This window comes from Gorilla gorilla, chromosome 15, assembly GCF_029281585.2.
Source record: "Gorilla gorilla gorilla isolate KB3781 chromosome 15, NHGRI_mGorGor1-v2.1_pri, whole genome shotgun sequence".
NCBI classification, from domain to species: Eukaryota; Metazoa; Chordata; class Mammalia; order Primates; family Hominidae; genus Gorilla; species Gorilla gorilla.
In genome coordinates, this window is record NC_073239.2 from 11,803,194 (window position 1) to 11,823,807 (window position 20,614).

Consider the following 20,614-nt stretch of genomic DNA (forward strand, 5'->3'; position numbering starts at 1 on the left):
ACTTGTTTTTATAATTTACCCTTGTGTCTTATATTTATACATCATAGAATAACCAATGAATAGGTTAAAGCAGGGTTTCCCAACTCCTGGGCCATGGACTGCTACTGGTCCTGGCCTGTTAGGAACCCAGCCACACAGCAGGAGGTGAGCGGCCGGCAAGGGAGCAAAGCTTCAAGTGTATTTACAGCAGCTCCCCATCATTGGGATTATTGCCTGAGCTCTGCCTCCTGTCAGATCAGCGGTGTTATTAGATGCTCATAGGAGCACAAACCCTATTGTGAACTGCATATGCAAGGAATCTAGGTTGCACACTCCTTCTAAGAATCTAATGTCTGATGATTTGAGGTGGAACAGGTTCATCCTGAAACCATCCCCTATCCCCCAGTCTATGGAAAAATTATCTTCCATGAAACTGGTCCCTGGTTCCAAAAGGATTGGGGACTGCTGAGTTAAAGGATATATATATGCTTTGGGATGATGTTAACACATATGCTTATTTTTGCCGCTTAAAAAGGATCTGAAAGCCAGGCGCAGTGGCTCACGCCTATTAATCCCAGCAATTTGGGAGGCCGAGATGGGCGGTTCACAAAGTCAGGAGTTCGAGACTAACTTGACCCACATTGTGAAACCTCATCTCTACTAAAAATACAAAAATTAGCCGGGCGTGGTGGTGCACCCCTGTAATCCCAGCTATTCAGGAGGCTGAGGCAGGAGAATCACTTGAACCTGGGAGGCAGAGGTTGCAGTGAGCCAAGATTGCGCCACTGCACTCCAGCCTGGGTGACAGAGCGAGACTCCATCTCAAAAAAAAAAAGATAGTTTTGGTTACATGACTTTTGGTTTTCTCTGTGTCTGACAGGAAACAAAAGTTGGTTTATTTGGGTAAGGTTGTATTTAATACATAAAGCTAACATTTTCCTAGGTACAAAAGTTACAGGGAAATAGAAATACGTATACAAGGTAATCGATATGCTTTGCCCATTATTAAGGGAACTGGTATAGCTTTTTTTTCATTTTCTTTTTCTTTTTTAATTATTATTTTTAATTATTTTTATTTTTTTTAGAGATGAGGTCTCACTTTGTCACCCAGGCTGGAGTGCAGTGGCACTATCATAACTCACTGCACACCTGAACTCCTGGGCTCTATCGATCCTTCCACCTCAGCTTCCCAAGCAGCTGGGACTACAGGCACTCACTAGGACGCCCAGCTAATTTATTTGCATTTTTTTTTTTTTAGAGACAGGGTCTCGTATATTGCCCAGGCCTCAAGTGATCCTCCAGCCTCAGCCTCACAAATTGCTGGGATTCCAGGCACAAGCCACTGCCTCCAGCTGTTACAGCTTTTTTAAGATGATAACAATAAATATAATATATACATTGTCTTATTTAATATACTTTTAAGGTTAATTATGTTTAAATTTATTTAAAATTTTTGAAATTTTAGATGTTATCTAATTCCATGTTTGTATGTGTCTAAAGATATATTAACAATCACAGAAATGGTGAGTTCACAAAAATGGATATATTTTTAATATTATTATTATTATGTACCATTAAAATATTTTCCATGTCTTTAGCCTGTTTTAAATCATTTTAACCGCTTTATTTCTTCTTAAAGATATGGATGTTCTCACTTTCTTACCTTGCTTTAAATACTGTTACTCTTAATAAACATTGTAACATTTATCTGTGGACACATATCTCATAATCATATGTTAAGGTAATAACAAGTTTTGTCCTATAAACTCTTTCTTAAATTCAATTTCCACATGAAAAATAAAATAGCAATTAATATTCTTATTGTTCTCCAAATTTTAATTAGTTTACCCACTATTCATGCAAGGTGACTAAAACAAATGCCTCAAAAGATTTACATACCGGTAGTAGCTTCTACATTTTCTGCTGTGAAATATCCTGTTGCCAACAGTTCATTCTACATAGCTCTGACATAAGCAACATTTACATTAAGAGTAGATATGCTTTTGTGTCATTTATGATTTTCACAAGCATAAAAAATAAAAGTTTTTAAAACTCTTCATGCATCACAATATAATTTTAAAAAGAAAATTAAATCTTTTCAGAAACAATCCAACATCCAAGGAAAATCTCAAGTTTTAGGATTAACCCATACCAAACACATTAGTACAATTTAATAATTTTAGTTTTTCTAATTTCTTATCAAATTTGTTATATTAACTGTTCTAAATCCCACATTCTTGAAATCTCTAATGTTCTATTTTTCATTTTTAATTGCTCCTTAGTTTAACAGAATCTGGAAGCCTTGTTCTCACAAAGTGGTTCACAGACCACCAGCATCAGCAATACCTAGGAGCTTATTCGACATATAGGCTCAGGCCCCAGTTTAGACAAACTAAATCAGAATCTGTATTTTAACAGGATCCTAAGGCAATTCATTTGCATATTAAAATTTGATAAACACTGCACTAAACTCATATCTTCCTTTCTTTTGACTTAAAACACACACCCTTTCCTGCTACCTCAAAAATTTTTAATATTTTAAGTCATCTTCTCTTTGTTTTTCCTTTAACTTCAGAGAAAAAGACTTCCTCCTCTATCCCAAAGCTAACCTCTCTCTATACTTGTGTTCTTGACCCATTTAATCTTTAGTTAGGAACATATCTCCTTTCCTTTCCCTCTCCAGTATGACTGCAGGGACTGAATCTCCTGCATTTTGCATGTTTAACACCTACCATAATAAAGACACAGAGTCGGCATGTTTAATTCACAGATGGCTCCTTTCTCTGACTCTTCCAAATCAGGTGTTCCTTACTTAAAAATAAAGCACAGTAATAACTTATCCTGTTATATCCCTGTGCTGTTATCTTGCTTGGTCTTTTCTTTCACTGTCAAACCCTTAAATGTTTTCTTATTTAACAGGTATTTGTTGATATTTGTGGGAAGAGCACCGTAGTTAGTGCTGTTACAAAAACAAAAACTAATTAAACAAAAAAATAAAACAGTCCCTACCATCATACTGTTTACCATCATTGAGAAGAAGGAATAAATGACTCACATGTGCTAAATACTAAATAAGGCAAAAATCCTACGGCAGTGCTATAAAGAGTAGTTTATAAACTCCCACTCAGTTTTGCACAAATTAGATGATTAAAAAGACAGATGCTGAATAACTTCTTACTGCCTGTTTCCTCATCAATTCACCTCATAAACTTTTAAATTTGGTCTCCGCCTGTAACAGTCTACTAAAACTGCCCTTTTATATGTCCCAGTGACCTTCCAATAATCAATTCCTCTACCTTGAAAAAACTACAGACCTCGTGCCCACATACACATGAAGCAAGTATACTCCTTACTTTTTAGTCTAGGTTACTGACTACTATGATTCCTACCACATTGTAGTGAAATCTGTTAGGAAAAATAAAGCTAAATGGTAGCCAGCTAATGATGTCTGATTTACTTGACGCCACTAACCCATTAAAACACTCCTAAATACATAGAAAGAGATGCAAACTTGAAATATCACAGTAATCTGGTTATCAATCTGTAATATGTCAGAGCACAAAAAGAATCCACTAAATAGCAGAAACAAAAACAGAATTAAAAGTCTAAATATTCCAAAGTAAGAGATAAGTTAAACACACCACGATATTATATAATATTAAATAGCTATCAAAAATCCCATTACAGATTATTTGATGTTAAAGAAAAAAATGTTCAGGCTAGGTGCAGTGGCTTATGCCTGTAATCCCAGTACTTTGGGAGGCAGAGGCGGGAGGATCACACTGAGGCCAGGAGTTCAAGACCAGCCTGGCCAACAAGGCAAAACCCCACCTCTACTGAAAATACAAAAATTAGCTAGGCGTGGTGGCGCGCCCCTGTAATCCCAGTTATTCAGGAGGCTAGGTAGGAGAATCACTTGAACCCGAGAGGTGGAGTTTGCAGTGTGCCAAGATGGCGCCACTGCACTCCAGCCTGGACAACAGAGGGAGACTCCATCTCAAAAAAAAAAAAAAAAAAGTAAGTGAAAAAGGGGAAACTTTCATTGATGGATAGAAGAATCTATACCTGTATTCATAAACTGAAATTATACTGAAAGCATAGGCAACAAATTATTAATTGTAGACCTCTAGGAGTGAGATTAATTTTTTGAAGTACAAAAAAGTACAAACTTTTCCTCTGTGCTTCCCCATATTTTTCAAATTTTCTATAATGAGCATGTGTAACTTTTTTACAATCAGAAAACTTAAGAGGACATTAAGAAAGATAAAATTAAGAGAAAAGTACCTTCAAAAATCACTTTACAAGTAGTAGGCTGTGATGTATAAGAACAAATGGTGCTTTCCAATTTTCATTCTCCCCAAGCTCTGTGCCGTATTTAACACTGATGACTCCTTGAAACTCCCTCACCACTTTGATTCTAAAACCTATTTCTTTCTTGGCTCTCTTCCAACTCGTGGGCACACTTCTCTTTGCTTTATTTGGTTATATCTCCTACTGCTATTCTCTAAATGGGTTTATATAACAAGATTTGATCTTACCCTCTCTCTCTCATTCTGTATGTCATTCACTGGACAGCCCATCCATTCTCACAGTTTTAGCAATTACTTCAGCACATGACTTCCAGAATCTACATCTCCAGCTATATTCATGTCTCTTAAATAACAGTCTTCTAATTCAAGTAGAATATTCTATCTTCCTTCACCAAAAATTCATATTTCCCCCCAAATTAACTTCCTACTTCTAGACTTTCTTATCTCTTCATGGACCTATGATGAGTTTAGTTACTTTGTTCAAATTTTAGTTATTCCTCCCTCTCCTCTCCTCCAACACTTAGTCACTAAATCCTTTGAGATATCTCTTGCATCCATCCCTTTTTTCCTAATCCTGATACCCTGCTAATCCTCATAAAACTGAACAACTCACATCTAAATCAGTCTAATAAGTATCTAATTGGTTTAAACTACACATTGCTGCTTTTGTGATTAATTTTTCTAAACATTGTTTTAAAAAGAAAAGACCCCCTCCCCCAAAAGAGAAACAAACAAAAACCCTCCAGCAATCTGAAATTACTGTCAAAATAACAGGTTAAATTCCTTAGCATGGTATTCAAGAGTCTTCAGTCTAGCCCCTGCCTCACCCACCACTACTTTTGGCAGGGTGGGGACCGAGTCTCACTCTGTTGCCATGGCTGGAGCGCAGTGGCACCATCTGGGTTCACTCCAACCTCTGCCTCCTGGGTTCAAGTGATTTTCTTGCCTCAGCCTCCTGGGTAGCTGGGATTACAGGTGCGTGCCACCATGCCCAACTAATTTTTGTATTTTTACTAGAGACAAGGTTTCACTATGTTGGCCAGGCTGGTCTCAAACTCCTGACCTCAAGTGATCTGCTCCGCTTCCCTCACCCACACTGACCTCTCAAAGTGGTGCAATTACAAGTGTAAGCCATCCGCCCGGCCTGCCACCACTACATTTAAAAAATCATCCTTCCAAACAAACTGGTCTATTTATCTCCAAAATGAGCTACGGGAGTATGTAATTGAAATATTCATGATTTTTTTTTCTGGAAATTTTGTATTTAATGTCACTAACCAATCCTACATGTGGACAAGATAGAAATAACAGATTAACAGTGGACTGTAAATGTTAAAGCAGAGAGCCTGGCCAAGAGCCAGTACAAATCAGGCCAGGAGCCAGACCTGTAACTGAGTATGGAGGACACATGAATATGCGACATATATAAAAGGAAGTACTGAGACCTGCTATGGGGAGTCTTAAGGCTACAGAGGAGGCCAGTTTCAGCTACTAAATAAGGTTATCCATAGTCTAGATTTTTTTTCAATATTATAACACTAATATACTTTGCTCTGAGGCTCAGTGGTTCATTAGGAGCTGAGGATTCCAAAGGAATCACATACTAAGCACATTCTTGTATCATGCCTTATGTCATCTCTTCAAGCCATCTCCCTTGCCAGGAATGCATTTTACCTTCCTAACCATTTGAAGCCTTAGCTCCTGTCAAGAAGCAGGTCACATTCACCTTTTTCAGGAACTCTCTGCTAATTTCCCAAGGTGCTCAAATGAAAAAATCTGTACAGAGAAAAGAGGTTAGTTATAGATCATTTGATAGTGAAATGGTTAAGGCACCAACTCTGGAGTCATTTTGCCTAAGTTCAAATCAGTTCTGCCACTCACTAGCTGAGAGACCTTAAGGAAGTTATTTAACCTTTGTGTATAGAATAATGCCTGGCATAGAGTAAGTGCTATTTAAGAGTTAGCTGCTGCAATAGTCTGAATAAGTGTCCCCTTAAAAATCATGTTGAAATCTAATCCCCAACGTGATGGTAGTAAGAGGTTGGGCCTTTGGGAGGTGATTAGGTCATGAGGGCTCCACCCTCAAGTATGGGATTAGTGCCCTTATAAAACAGGCCTGTGGGAGCTTGTTTGTCCATTCCACCCCATAAGGACACAGCAAGAAGGTGCCGTCTATGAAGCAGAGAGCCTTAACTGGACGCTGAATTTGCCAATGCTTTTATCTTGGATGTCCCAGTCCCCAGAACTGGGAGCAATAAATTTCTATTGTTTATAAATTACCCAGTCTAAGACATTTTGTTACAGCAGCAGGAAGAAGAATAGCTGCCTTTGAAAATAGTATTATTATTATTATTATTAATGGTGACTTATAGGTAAGCAAATTAGGGATACAAAATTTATGTCAAGTCCACAATCACAAAGCTAAACTGGTACTAGAATCCAGTATTTTGACTCCTAATTGTTATATCAAAATTCATCTTACTCTAACCTTTTTTTTTTATCTGTTATTTCTATCTTGTCCACATGTAGGATTGGTTAGTGACATTAAAAAAAAAAAAAAAGAGAGAGAGAGAGAGAGATGGGATCTTGCAATGTTGACTAGTCTGGCCTTGAACTCCTGAGCTCAAATGATCCTCCTGTCTCAGCCTCCTGAGGAGCTGAGACTACAGGCCCATAGGTATATGCCACCATGCCTGGCTCTTGATCTTCTTCTTCTTTTTTTTTTTTTTCTTTTTTTTAAGTTTTGAGACAAGGTCTCACTTTGTCTCCCAGGCTAGTGTGCAGTGACACTATGATCTCAGCTTATTACAGCCTCGACCTCCCAGGCTCAAGTGATCCTCCACCTGAGTCTCCCAAGTAGCTGGGACTATAGACATGTGCCACCATGCCTGGCTAATTTTTGTATTTTTTTAGAGTCTTACCATATTGTCCAGGCTGCTCTCAAATTCCTGGGCTCAAGCAATCCTCCTGCCTTGGCCTCCCAAAGTACTGGGATTACAGGCATGAGCCACTGCTCCTGGTTTTGATCTTCTTTTAGTAACTACTGCTTCTATCAATAATTTGATGTTTAAATCTCCAATTTGCTATATTATCTTTTAATCTTCACATTTTTGTCTAAGTAAATTAGAAACACTTAGGCACAAAAATCTCATTTTTATATCTATGTCATACATGTATGGTTAGTATTCACTGAGAAAGGCTAAATGATAATATCAGCTAAACATTCTTTTTTCTTTTTCCAAACAGCCAACTGTCCTTTGTAATCTGCTCCACCTTTTTTGGAGGGCACAGTGGAATTTGGGAGGAGAGGAGAAAACTAACTTTACCTCGTATTTTGCTCCAATGAGGTAACTTAACTCTTCATGATTCTCAAACTACTTTTATCAGTGCCCTCTTTTCCAGAAAGCATATGCCCATACACATATCTTTAAAAAATTATAACGATTTTGTGAATGTTGCCATTACAGTTTTCAAGCACACAAATCACCAATTATCTTCAAATTCTCATGTTAGCAATTATAAAAACGGAAACCATTTTCATTTCCCTTAAATCAGCTCACGTGGTGCTGCCCAGTTCTTTTCAAAAAGAAGGCTAGGCCAAGCACAGTGGCTCATGCCTGTAATCCCAGCACTTTCAGAGGCAGTGGAGGGAGGATTGCTTGAGCTCAGGAGTTCGAGACCAGCCTGGCCAACATGGTGAAACCCTGTCTCTACCAAAAAATACAAAAAAAACTAGCTGGGCATGGTGGCGCACGCCTGTAGTCCCAGCTACTTGGGAGGCTGAGGCAGGAGAATCGCTTGAGCCTGGGAGGTGGAAGTTGCAGTGAGCTGCAAGTGCAGCTCGTACCACTGCACTCCAGCCTGGGTGACAGAGTGAGACTCTGTTTCAAAAAAAGAAGGCTAAAGCATGTCATACATTTAACACCTTTAAGGCCAACATATTTAAAATTTCTCTGTGTGGGGTCTCATAGGAAGAACTATGAATTTTTCTATTTAAAAAGTCAGTCTTGGCCGGGTGCTGTGGCTCACGCCTGTAATCCCAGCACTTTGGGTGGCCAAGGCAGGCAGATCACGAGGTCAGGAGATCAAGACCATCCCAGCTAACACAGTGAAACCCCGTCTTTACTAAAAATACAAAAAAAATTAGCTGGGCATGGTGGCGGATGCCTGTAGTCCCAGGTACTAGGGAGGCTGAGGCAGGAGAATGGCATGAACCCGGAAGGTGGAGCTTGCAGTGAGCCGAGATCACGCTACTACACTCCAGCCTGGGCAACAGAGCAAGACTCCATCTCAAAAAAAAAAAAAAAAAAAAAAGTCAGTCTAATTTTCTTCAATTTATGCTAAGGCTTCAGAAGGCCCAAATTATTTTATTTCTAGTCAATCAATCATATATATAAAGCAGAATATGAAGAGTTAGATGCATTTGATGGCTACATTGATTAATTTTACTTTGTTTTAGAAAAATATGTTTAGAAATGAAATCACATAATTTCACTCAATTACTAAAAATAAAACAATTTAACATAATTGTATACTTAATGTTCTGGTTTTAATCGTTAGCAATTTTGAGCAAAATTATTGCTTTCCGGTATTTTTAAAATACTAATTTTTAGGTTTAGAAGTAGAGAGCTAGTAAACCAATCTAGTTAGCAAGGAGAGATACTTCTGGGAGTAACTGACATCAAAACTATTTCTGAAGGAAACTGTAAGAATATAGGACCAAAGAAGCACTTTCATATTCTTAAATTTACTGTTAAAAACAAAATGTTCACCACTGATTTTCACATAAGACATAAGAACCCCAGTATCATGTGCTGGTCTTATTGACTATACACATGATGACTGGTAGCTAAAAGTTAAAATATTTAATAACATCACATTTCAGGTATTATTTTAAGAGTTTTTTTTTAAAGGTAAAGGTTGATTAAATAAATGATCTACACTTGAGATAACTTTAATTCACTGAACAAACATCTTCAAGTGCCTCCTGTGTGCCAAGCACTGTGCTAAAGATACTGGATACTAAGATTAAAATAATCTCTGTCTCAATGTGCTCAGAGTATAGTGGGAAATAAGACTTGTGAAGAATAAATTTCAATTCATTGTAATAGTAAGCACTGTGATAGGGAAAGCTTAAGATGAGATGGGGCACGTGATGAAAGAAGACTTCAGATAAGGCAACAAAGGATTAGATGTTATCTGGAAAAGAGGGTCAGAGGATGGATATGGAAGGGCAATCTAGGCAATGACCAGCATATGTAAGGCCAGAAAACTCAATAGGTTAAATGTAGATAAGCAATGAATAAGGATAGGGCAATTTTTGTGGAAGCAGTAAGGGGAAAGGGGGCTATTACTGAATTCTGTATTTTATCTTGAAGATTGTTGGAGCCAATGAAAGATGTTAATCAAAGTGAGTGTAATCGGGGTGAGATTTGAGAACTCTGAAAGGTGGGTTACAAGATCAGATTCGTTCTTAGAAAGACCAATTCTGAAATCAGTATAGTTGATCTAGGAATCATTTTATCTTTACCATATCTCATAATTTTAAAAAAATCTATAAACAGAGCTAGAAAACTACTAAATGTAGTCACCAGTTGACTTCACTAAGAAGATTTTATAAATCATGACACTCTCAATACTACCAAAATATTATATCCAATATTCTTATATTGTTAACAAGGGAGTTATCCTAATACCAAAGCTGTGTTGTTTTGAGTCACTTGAAAAAAAAAAATGGTTCAAACCCACTTCATTAAAAAAAAAAAAAGGCAGGGGAAGCCGGGCATGGTGGCTCACATCTGTAATCCCAGCACTTTGGGAGGCTGAGGCAGGTGGATCACCTGAGGTCAGGAGTTCAAGACCAGACTGGCCAACATGGTGAAACCCTGTCTCCACTAAAAATACAAAAATTAGCCAGAAGTGGTGGCATGCACCTGTAATCCCAGTTATCCGGGAAGCTGAGGTGGGAGAATGGCTTGAACCTGGGAGGCAGAGGTTGCAGTGAGCCAAGATCTCACCACTGCACTCCAGCCTGGGCAACAGAGTGAAACTCCATCTAAAACAAAACAAAACAAAACAAAACAAAAAATGGGGAAGGGCGGTTTAGGAAATAAAGAATATGGAATATGGAGAAAATATGGAACCTAAGTCCTTTAACAAGATGCACACTGCCCTTCAAAGACACTAAAACTAATACAATCTATTAACTTATATTAGACATAGCTATTCCCTCTAACAGAGAATAAAACTTGCTTCAACTCAGTATTTATTTTTATATTATGTTTAGGCTTTCACCTGGTGGGGCATCCATTGAGTTCATTAATTCCAGTATAATGTAGTTATTGGATGTTTTCAGTTGATCTGTGTGAAAGTGGCTAATGAAAACATACACAGAAAGGGGAAAATTCTGTTTTTAATCATTTAGCAATTTGGAGCAAAATTATTGCTTTCTGGTATATAAAAAATATACACAGAAAAGGGTAAAGGAAGTAAGAATTCTCTTTGTTAAAATGCTAAAGAAATTGGGAGAGCCAACCATAAAATTACACTCATCAAAAGTGTAATTAAAGCACTACAGAACACTTCCCCCCCCCCCACCTTAATAGTACATTACTAAAGACCTATTTACCACAGTTCTTTTATTTAGTATATCACATCTACCTGTCAACAAAAATTATAAGGCACAGTGAAAGGTAAAAACAAAGTCTGAAGAGACAGAACAAGCATCAGAACCAGCATCAGATATGGCAGGAATGTTGTATTAACTTTTTTTTCCAGACACACACACCGAAAGGCGTAAAGGCATCAAGAATTCTCTTTTTTAAAATGCTAAGATATTTTATGCCAACCATAAAATTACACTCATCAAAAGTGTAATTAAAGCACTATAGATCACTTCCCCACCTCCCACACCTTAACAGTACATTACTAAAAAACTATTTACCACAGTTCCTTTTACTTACATTATGTCTACCTATCAACAAAAAATAATAAGGCACAGTAAAAGGGAAAAACAAAGTCTGAAAAGACAGAACAAGCATCATAACTAGCATTGGATATGGCAGGAATGTTGGAGTTAACATACCAGAATTTTCTAAAACGATAATTAATATACTAAGGGCTATAATGAAAAAAGACAACATGTAAGAACAAAAGGATAATATAAGTCATGAAGCGTTACTTCTAAGAAGGAACAAAAAAGAAACCTAGAAATAGAAAGAAAGAATGCCTTTAATGGGCTCATTAGTAAACTGGACATAGCTGGGGAAAGTATCTCTGAGCTTGAGGATATGACAATAAAAACTTCCAAAACTGAAAGAAAAAAGCCTGAAAAAAAGAGAAGAGAATATACAAGAACTGTGGGAAAACTACAAAAGGTGTAACATATGTATAATGGGATTACTAGGAAGAGAATATAGAAAAGAACAGAGGAAATATTTGAGGCAATAGTTACTGAGAATTTCCCCCAATTAATGCCAGAAACCTAACCACAGATCTAGGAAACTCAGAGAAAAACCAGGAGAAAGGTCAGAAAAACTACACCTAGGCATATCATCTTCAAACTACAAAAAATCAAAAATAAAGAAAAATCCTGAAAGAAGATAAAGGAAAAACAAAACAAAACAAAACATTACCTATAGGGGAGCAAAGATAAGAATTACATCTAACTTCTCAGAAACCATACAAAGAAGAAGAAAGTGGAATGGAATATTTAAAGGATTGAGAGAAAAAAAAAAACCCCAACAATTTAGAAGTCTATACCCTGGGAAATAATCTTTCACAAGTGAAGAAAAATAAAGACATTCTCAGACAAACAGAAATTGAAAGAATTTGTTGTTAGTAAGACCTGCCTTGTAAGAAACACTGAAGTTTTTCAGAGAAAAGGAAAATTATATAGGTCAGAAACCTGGATATATATATATATGTATATATATAGAGAGAGAGAGAAAGTACACTGGAGGAGAATAAGTAAAGGTTAAAAAAAACTTATTTTTCATATTTTTAACAGATCTAACAGGAAATCATTCAAAATAATAATAGCAACAATGTATTTGATTATGTATGCTTATGTGTGTGTCTGTGTGTTTATGTATAAATGAAATGAATGACAGCATTAAACAGGTGACAGGGAGGAAGAAATTACAAATATTCTGTTATTATAAGGTACTTGGGTTACCTGTGAAGCAGTATATTGTTACTGAAAGTGAACGTGGATTACTTAGTTGTAAATGTGTATTACACACTCTAGGGAAACTACTAAAAAAAAGTAATTTAAAAAAAAAAGGAGCAGCAGCATAACTGATATGCTAAGAAAGAAGAGAAAACTGCATCATGTTAAATTCTCAATTAAAACCACAAGGAGCCAAAAAACAGAAGACAAAAACAGGAACAAAGACCGTGAGCAACAAATAGAAAACAACAATTATGGTAGATATTAATCCAACTATATCAATAAACTCTTTAAATGTCTAACAATTAAAAGACAGAGATTGTCAGAGTGATCAAAAAACAAAACCCAAGTTCAGTAAGTTCTCACTTAATGTTACCGATAAGTTATTCAAGACTGCCAATTTAAGCACAACGATGTATAACAAAACCAATTTTTTTCCTCATCAACATTATAGCAAAATGATGTTGAACAAAATAACGTTGTTTGAGGACTTACTGTATGTCATTTCACTGAAAGTCACAGTTTCCAAGAGCCTATCAAGGAACTTAAATGAGTAATTACTATATAGGCTGTCCACAAGAAACCCATTTTAAATATAAAGATAGATATAAATTAAAAGTAAAGAGATGGAGAAAGGTACACCATGCTAACATTAATCAAAAGAAATCAAGAGTAGCTATATTAATTTCAGATAGAGCAAGAAAAGTTATCAGGGATAAAGAGGGGCCTCACATAATAGCAACAGGATTAATATTCCAAGAAAACAAAACAATTCTTAATGTGTGCCCAACAACACTGTCAAATTAAATGAGGCAAAGACTAATAGAATTACAAGAAAAAATAGACAAGCCCACTATTATAGTTGCAGACTTAATTACCCCTCAATCAGAAATGGACAGATCCAGCAGGCAGAAAAATCAGTAAAGACACAGTTGAACTCAACAACATCATAATCAACTAGATGTAACTGACATCTACAGATTACTTTATCCAACAACAGACTGCACATTCTTCTCAAATTCACATGGAACACTAACAAAGAAATACCACGTTCTATCGCAAAAAAAAAAAAAACACACACACACTTTAACAAATTTAAAAGAATAGAAATCATACAATATTTGCTCTCAGGCCAAATTAAGATGGTGATATGGTTTGGGTTTGTGTCCTGTCCCAAATCTCATTTCAAATTGTAATCCTCAATGTTGAAAGAGGGGTTGCTGGGGGATGACTGGATCATGGGGTTGGATATCCCCTTTCCTGTTCTCATAATAGTGAGTTCTCAAGAGATCTGGTTGTTTAAAAGTGTGTAGCATCTCCTCCTGCCCTCTCTTCCTCCTTCTCCGGCCATGTAAGACGTGACTCCTTCCTCTTCACTGTCTGCCATAATTGTAAGTTTCTGAGGTCTACCCAGCCATGAGGAACTATGAGTCAATGAAGTCTCTTTATAAATTACCTTGTCTCAGTTCTTTATAGCAATGTGAGAACAGAATACAGATGGAAAACCCCAACATACTTGTAGACTAAATACACTTCTAAGTTACATACAAGTCAAAGAAATCTCAAGTGAAATTTTTAAATATTTTAAAATAAATGAAAATACAATGTATCAAGATTTGTGGTATGCAGTGAAAGCGGTGCCTAGAGGAAATTTATGGCACTTAAGGCATATATTAGAAAAGAAGAAAGATCTAAAATCAATCATCTAAGTGCACATCCTAGGAAACTAGCAAAGGAAGAGCAAATTAAATCCAAAGTAAGCACGAGAAAAATAAAAAATAAAAAATTTGCACAGAAATCAGTGAAACTGAAAAAAGGAAATCAACAGAAAATCAACAAAAACAAACTCGGGTTCTTGGAAAAGATCAGTAAAATTGATAAGCCTCTGGTCAGGCTAAGAAAAACAGAGAAACAAATTACTAATATCAGAAATGAAAGACAGACTATCACTACAAATCACATAAACATTAAAAGGATAATAAAGGAATACTATTAACAACTCTATGCTTATAAATTGGGTAACCTAGATAAAATGGATCAATTCCTTGAAAGACACAACGTGTAAAAACACACACAAGAAGATATGGATAATCTGACTAGGCCTGTATCTGTAAAGAAATTGAATAATTAATAACCTTCCAAAACAGAAAGCACCAGAGTCAGATGGGTTTACTGGTGGATTCTACTGAACATTTAAAGAAAAAATTATACCAATTCTCTGCAATTACCTTCAGAATATAGAAGCAGGGAGAATATTTTCTGACTCATTCTACAAGGCCAGCACTACCCTAATACCAAAACCAGCAAAGACCTTATAAGAAAAAAAACAAAAACAAAACAAAAACTCCACAGACCAATATCACCTATGAACAAACATGTGAAAATCCTCAACAAAATATTAGTAAATTGAATCCAACAATATACAAAATGAATAACACACCATAACCAAGTGGAATTTATCCCAGGTATGCAAGGCTGGCTCAACATTTGAAAATCAATTAATATAACCCATCACATCATCAGGTTTAAGAAGAAAAATCACATAATTATATCAATAGATGCAAAAAAGCATTAGACAAAATCTAATATCCATATATGATGAAAACTCTCAGCAAACTAGGAATACAGGGGGAACTTTCTCAACTTTATAGCGAACACTACAAGAAAGCATACAGATAACATCATATTTATGAGAAACTCAAAACTTTCCCACTAAGATTATAAACAAGGCAAGGATGTCCTCTCTCATCACTGCTTTTCAATATCATACTGGAAGTCCAAACTAATGCAATAAGACAAGAAAAGGAATAAAAAGTATACAGATTGGGAAGAAATAAAATTGTCTTTGTTCACAGATGACATGATTATCTGCATAGAAAGTCTCAAAGAATTAACAAAAAAAATCCTCCTGTGAATAATAAATGATTATATTATAGCAAGCTTGCAGGACACAAAGTTAATGTGCAAAAGTCAAGCATTTTCCTCTATACCAGCAATGAACAAGCAGAATTTGAAATTAAAAAAAAATTACCATTTACATTAACATACAAAAGTAGGATATTTCAATCTAAATTTAGCAAAATATGTACAATATCTATATGAGGAAAGTATAGAACTCCAATGCAAGATATCAAAGAAGAGCTAAATAAGTGAAGAGATAATCCATGTTTGTGGATAGGAAGACTCAATATTGTCAAGCTGTTAGTTTTTCTCAACTTGATCTATAGATTCAATGCAATCCCAATCAAACTCTCAGCAAGTTATTTTTTGGACATCAACAAACTGATCCTAAAGTTTATACAGAGAGGCAAAAAACCCAGAAGAGTGAACTCAACATGGAAGGAAAACAACAAAGTCAGAAGACTGACACTATGGAACTTCAAGATTTACCATAAAGCTACAGTAATCAAGACAATGTGTTATGGGCAAAAATAGGCACACTAATGGAGCAGAGTAAAGAGCCCAGAAAAAGACCCACATGAATACAGTCAGCTGATCTTTGACAAAGAAGTAAAGGCAATGGAGTAAAGACAGTGTTGTCAACAAATGGTGCTGCAACAACTGAACATGCACATGTAAAAAAAAATGAATCTAGAAACAGACCTGACACCCTTCATAAAAATTAACTCCAAATGGATCATAGACTTAAATGTAAATTGTAAAACTATAAAATGCCTAGAAGATAACATAGGAGAAAACCTAGATGTCCTTGGGTATGGTGATAACTTTTTAGATGTGATACCAAAGGCATGATCCATGCAAGAAAAAACTGATTAACTGGACTTTATTAAAACTTTAAAACTTCTGCTCTGAGAAAGTTAATGTCAAGAGAATGAGAAGACAAGACACAAACTGGGAGAAAATATTTTCAAAAGATACATCTGATAGGCCAGGCGTGGTAGCTTGCGCCTGTAATCCCAGCACTTTTAGGAGGCCAAGGTGGGCAATCGCTTGAGTCCGGGAGTTCAAGACCAGCCTGGCCAACATGGTGAAATCCCGTCTCTACTAAAAATACAAAAAATTAGCCGGGCATGATGGTGTGGGCCTGTAGTCTCAGCTACTTGGGAGCCTGAGGCAGGAGAATTACTTGATCCTGGGAGGCAGAGGTTGCAGTGAGCCGAGATCGCACTGCACTCCAGCCTGGGCTGTCTCAAAAAAAAAAAAAAAAAAAAAAAAAGGAAAGAAAGAAAGAAAAGAAAGGAAAGAAAGAAAGAAAGAAAGAAAGAAAGAAAGAAAGAAAGAAAGAAATGAGGTATCAAATCATGAAAAGACATAAAGGAAACTTAAATGCATATTACTAACTGAAAGAAACCAATCTGAAAATGCAAGCTACTGTATAATTCCAAGTATGTGACATTCTGGAAATGACAAAACTATGGAGACAGAAAAAAAGACCACCGGTTGCTAAGGGTTGGGAATGGGGTGAGAGAGGGAAGAATGTACATGCAGAGAACAGAGAATTTAGGGCACTGAAACTATTGTTATGATACTACAATGGTGGATACAAGACATGGATACATTTGTCAAAACCCCATAGAATGTACTGAACATAAGACATGGATACATTTGCCAAAATCCCATAGAATGTACAACACAAGAGTGAACCTTAATGTAAACTATGGGCCTTGGGTGATAATTATATGTTAATATGGGTTCACTGATTATAACAAATGTACCCCTAAAGTACAGGATGAGGTGGGTCAGGTTGTTCTTGTGTGGACAGGGGTATATGGGAACTATCTGTATTCTCTGTTGAAATTTGCTGAGAACCTAAAACTGCTTTAAAAATTAAAGTCCAGGCCGGGCGCGGTGGCTCACGCCTGTAATCCCAGCACTTTGGGAGGCCGAGGTGGGCAGATCACGAGGTCAGGAGATCGAGACCATCCTGGCTAACACGGTGAAACCCCGTCTCTACTAAAAATACTGGGCATGGTGGCGGGTGCCTGTAGTCCCAGCTACTCGTAAGGCTGAGGCAGGAGAATGGCGTGAACCCGGGAGGCGGAGCTTGCAGTGAGCCGAGATCGCGCCAGTGCACTCCAACCTGGGCGACAGAGTGAAACTCCGTCTCAAAATAAATAAATAAAAAATAAAGTCTAATAATTTAAAATATGTATGTATATATACTTTTTTAAAAACTGCACACATAAAACTGTTTAGATATTTATTCCCTGTCCTCTATTAAAATAGTTCTAAGACCTTTTTTGAACAAGTAATTACAACTTGATTTCTGGGTTAAGTTTTAATTACACCACAGCATCTTTCAAAAGCAAAATATGTCTATGCTGGCATTTCAGAAATGCACTTATCTTCAGATTCTTTTTGCTTTGGCCGGCACCAGAATCTTTTTAATAATATATACACTGACATCTCAGACTTGACACATGACAAGCAATCTTAAGAGTAATGCTTAAAAAAAATCATCACTACCAGATAATGCCTATAATACAAGGAAATAACATATAACCAGATTATATAAATCTGAAAATTATTTCCAAAAAAATCTACAAGTTTTGGGATTGAAAGGAACCATAGAGAACACTCAATTCACCTCCTCCCATCTGAGGTCTACTGCAGAAGGTTCAAACTCATTATTTCCAAGATATTATCTCCATACTTTACCCCATCTACATCTCCAGTATCATCTGCTACTTCCCACTAGGCCCCTTGTGTTTGCTGTGCAAAAATTCCCCATTCTCTTATTAATTTGCTAAGTTCTTTCATATAATCAGTGTCTCTAACCATGCTATTCCTTTAGTCTGAAATTCACTGGGACCTATCCACACTTCGCAAGCTCCTATTCATCTTTCATCACGCTGTTTGAATAATAATTACATAGATAAAAGACTTAATTTAAGAAAAGTTTGACCACAAAATTCTGACTGTGGAATAATTCTAAATACAAAAAGAACTGTAACGAAATCTTAAACTTTATTTAGTAGGTAGTTGGTTGCTGTTGCTGGTCTAGCAATTTTGCGGGGGGAGGGGGGTTACTGTAGGATACAGCATATGAATAAATATGACTGATGTTGGGAAGCAGGGATTTTATTGTGAACGAAGGGAGATTCAAATATGGAATAAAGGAAGATGAGAAAGAACCCTGCAGTACTAGTTTTGAATTGGAGGTATTAATATAAATGCATTAAAAAACAAACAAACAAAAAACAAGTACTCCTTGGTTCTGTCCACTGAAAGGGTCAAACCACAATGGCAAGAAATAGCAATGAGCAAATCTATACTCAGACTTTTGTTTTCAAATACCACTGCCCAATAAAAAGGCAGTACTAGGACTTCTGAAAAAATGGCTGATTCCAGGTCTGAAGCAAGAAAAAAAAAAAAACAAACTAAGGCTAGGCATCATGTTACTCTTGTTTTGTTTCATTTTGTTTTTGAGTCTGGGTCTCACTCTGTTGAGCAGGCTAGAGTGCAGTGGCACAATCATGGCTCACTGCTGCAGCCTGGAACTCCTGGGCTCAAGCAATCCTCTCACTTCAGTCTCCGAAGTAGCTGGGACTATAGGCATGCACCACCATGCCTGGCTAAGTTTTTTTATTTTTGTAGAGATGGGGATCTCACTACGTTGCCCAGGCTGGTCTCGCACTCCTGGCCTCAAGCAATCGTCCAAATGTTAGGTTAAGGAAATAATCAAAGACTAAAGAACAGTCATGTTAAAAGGACACAGGAGCCAGCCACTAGTCAAATTTGGGACAATTTTATCATGAAAAAGTTAAAAAAATTTAGTAACAAATAATATGTAATTATTACACATACAAGAAAAAAGAATTGCAAGTAGTAAACAGAGAAGAAATGTCACAATTTTTTAAAATTACTCTTTTTGTAATTAATTAATTTATTTTAGTATTATCATTATTTTTGAGATGGAGTCTCGCTCTGTTGCCTAGGCTGGGGTACAGTGGTGCGATCTCAGCTCACTGCAACCTCTGCTTCCTGGGTTCAAGTGATTCTTTTGCCTCAGCCTCCCGAGTAGCTGAGATTACAGGTGTGCGCCACCACACCCAGCTAATTTTTGTATTTTTAGTAGAGACGGGGGTTTCACCATGTTGGCCAGGCTGGTCTCCAACTCCTGACCTCAGGTGATCTGCCTGCCTCAGCCTCCCAAAGTGCTGGCATTACAGGTGTGAGCCACCCTGCCTGGCCTTTGTAATTTAAAAATTACAATTTGGGCTGGGTATGGTGGCTCACGCCTGTAATCCCAGCACTTTGGGAGGCCGAGGCGGGTGGGTCAGGAGTTTGAGACAGGCCTGGCCAACATGGTGAAACTCTGTCTCTACTAAAAATACAAAAATTAGCTGGGCGTGGTGGTGGGCGCCTGTAATCTCAGCTACTCAGGACACTGAGGTGGGAGAATCGTTTGACCCTGGGAGACAGAGGTTGCAGTGAGCTGAGATTGTGCCATTGCGCTCCAGCCTGGGCAACAGGGCGAGACTCCATCTCAAAAAAAAAAAAAAATTACTATTTGTAAGCCCCCAGTGTAATAAATGATACAGGTAAAGACCATTGGTGGATGCTAAACACAGTGGGTGAAAAGTTGTTGGGGTATTCTTAGGGTCTCAAAGTATCATTTTACTGATTATATGCTAATTCTAAAGAGGAAAATATACCTTTACAATGGAGAGATCTGGCTATTACCACCTTATCCAAACAGTAAAATTAAGCATCACCAGTGATGGGACAGCCTGATATCATTTGCCTCATAATGTAATGTACTGTGAAGTTCACACTACTTATCTTCTATTTTATATATATGTATCTCCTATGTAATATTTTCCTAAAAATATTTATTTTGAATCTAATCAAGTAAACATATAAATGTAAAACTTGGGACATTCTACAAAACTACCCCAAACTCTTTTTATAAAAGGCCAATGCCATGAAAAAACAAAGAAACAAACAAGTAGGATATTATTCTAGATAAAATTACAAGGGACATTAACCACATGAACCCTGACTAGATCCTGGATGATAAAAGTAAAACAAGAAATATAAAACACTTTTGGAGACAATTTGGGAAATTTAAATACAGGCTGTCTGTTACATATTATTGAATTACTACTGATAGTCTGAGGTGCAATAATGATTTATGGTTATAAAAGAAGAATGTCATTCTTAGGAGATATATGCCGAGATATTTAGGAGT

At 36.8% G+C, this 20,614-nt stretch overlaps 2 protein-coding genes across 11 annotated transcripts in view; one reads left to right on the top strand and one right to left on the bottom strand.

Moving 5' to 3' along the window:
- Positions 1 to 20,614, bottom strand: part of TOGARAM1 (TOG array regulator of axonemal microtubules 1) — a 111,423-nt gene that overhangs the window by 87,791 nt on the left and 3,018 nt on the right. The gene's annotated exons all lie outside the window — the stretch shown is intronic.
- KLHL28 (kelch like family member 28) overlaps positions 1 to 20,614 on the top strand; it is a 117,142-nt gene that overhangs the window by 55,662 nt on the left and 40,866 nt on the right. For both annotated transcript variants that reach the window (XM_055361870.2, XM_063697676.1), the window contains exon 2: positions 7,536 to 7,636. The gene's annotated coding sequence lies outside the window, so the exon portion shown is untranslated. The remainder of the gene's footprint in view (positions 1 to 7,535; positions 7,637 to 20,614) is intronic.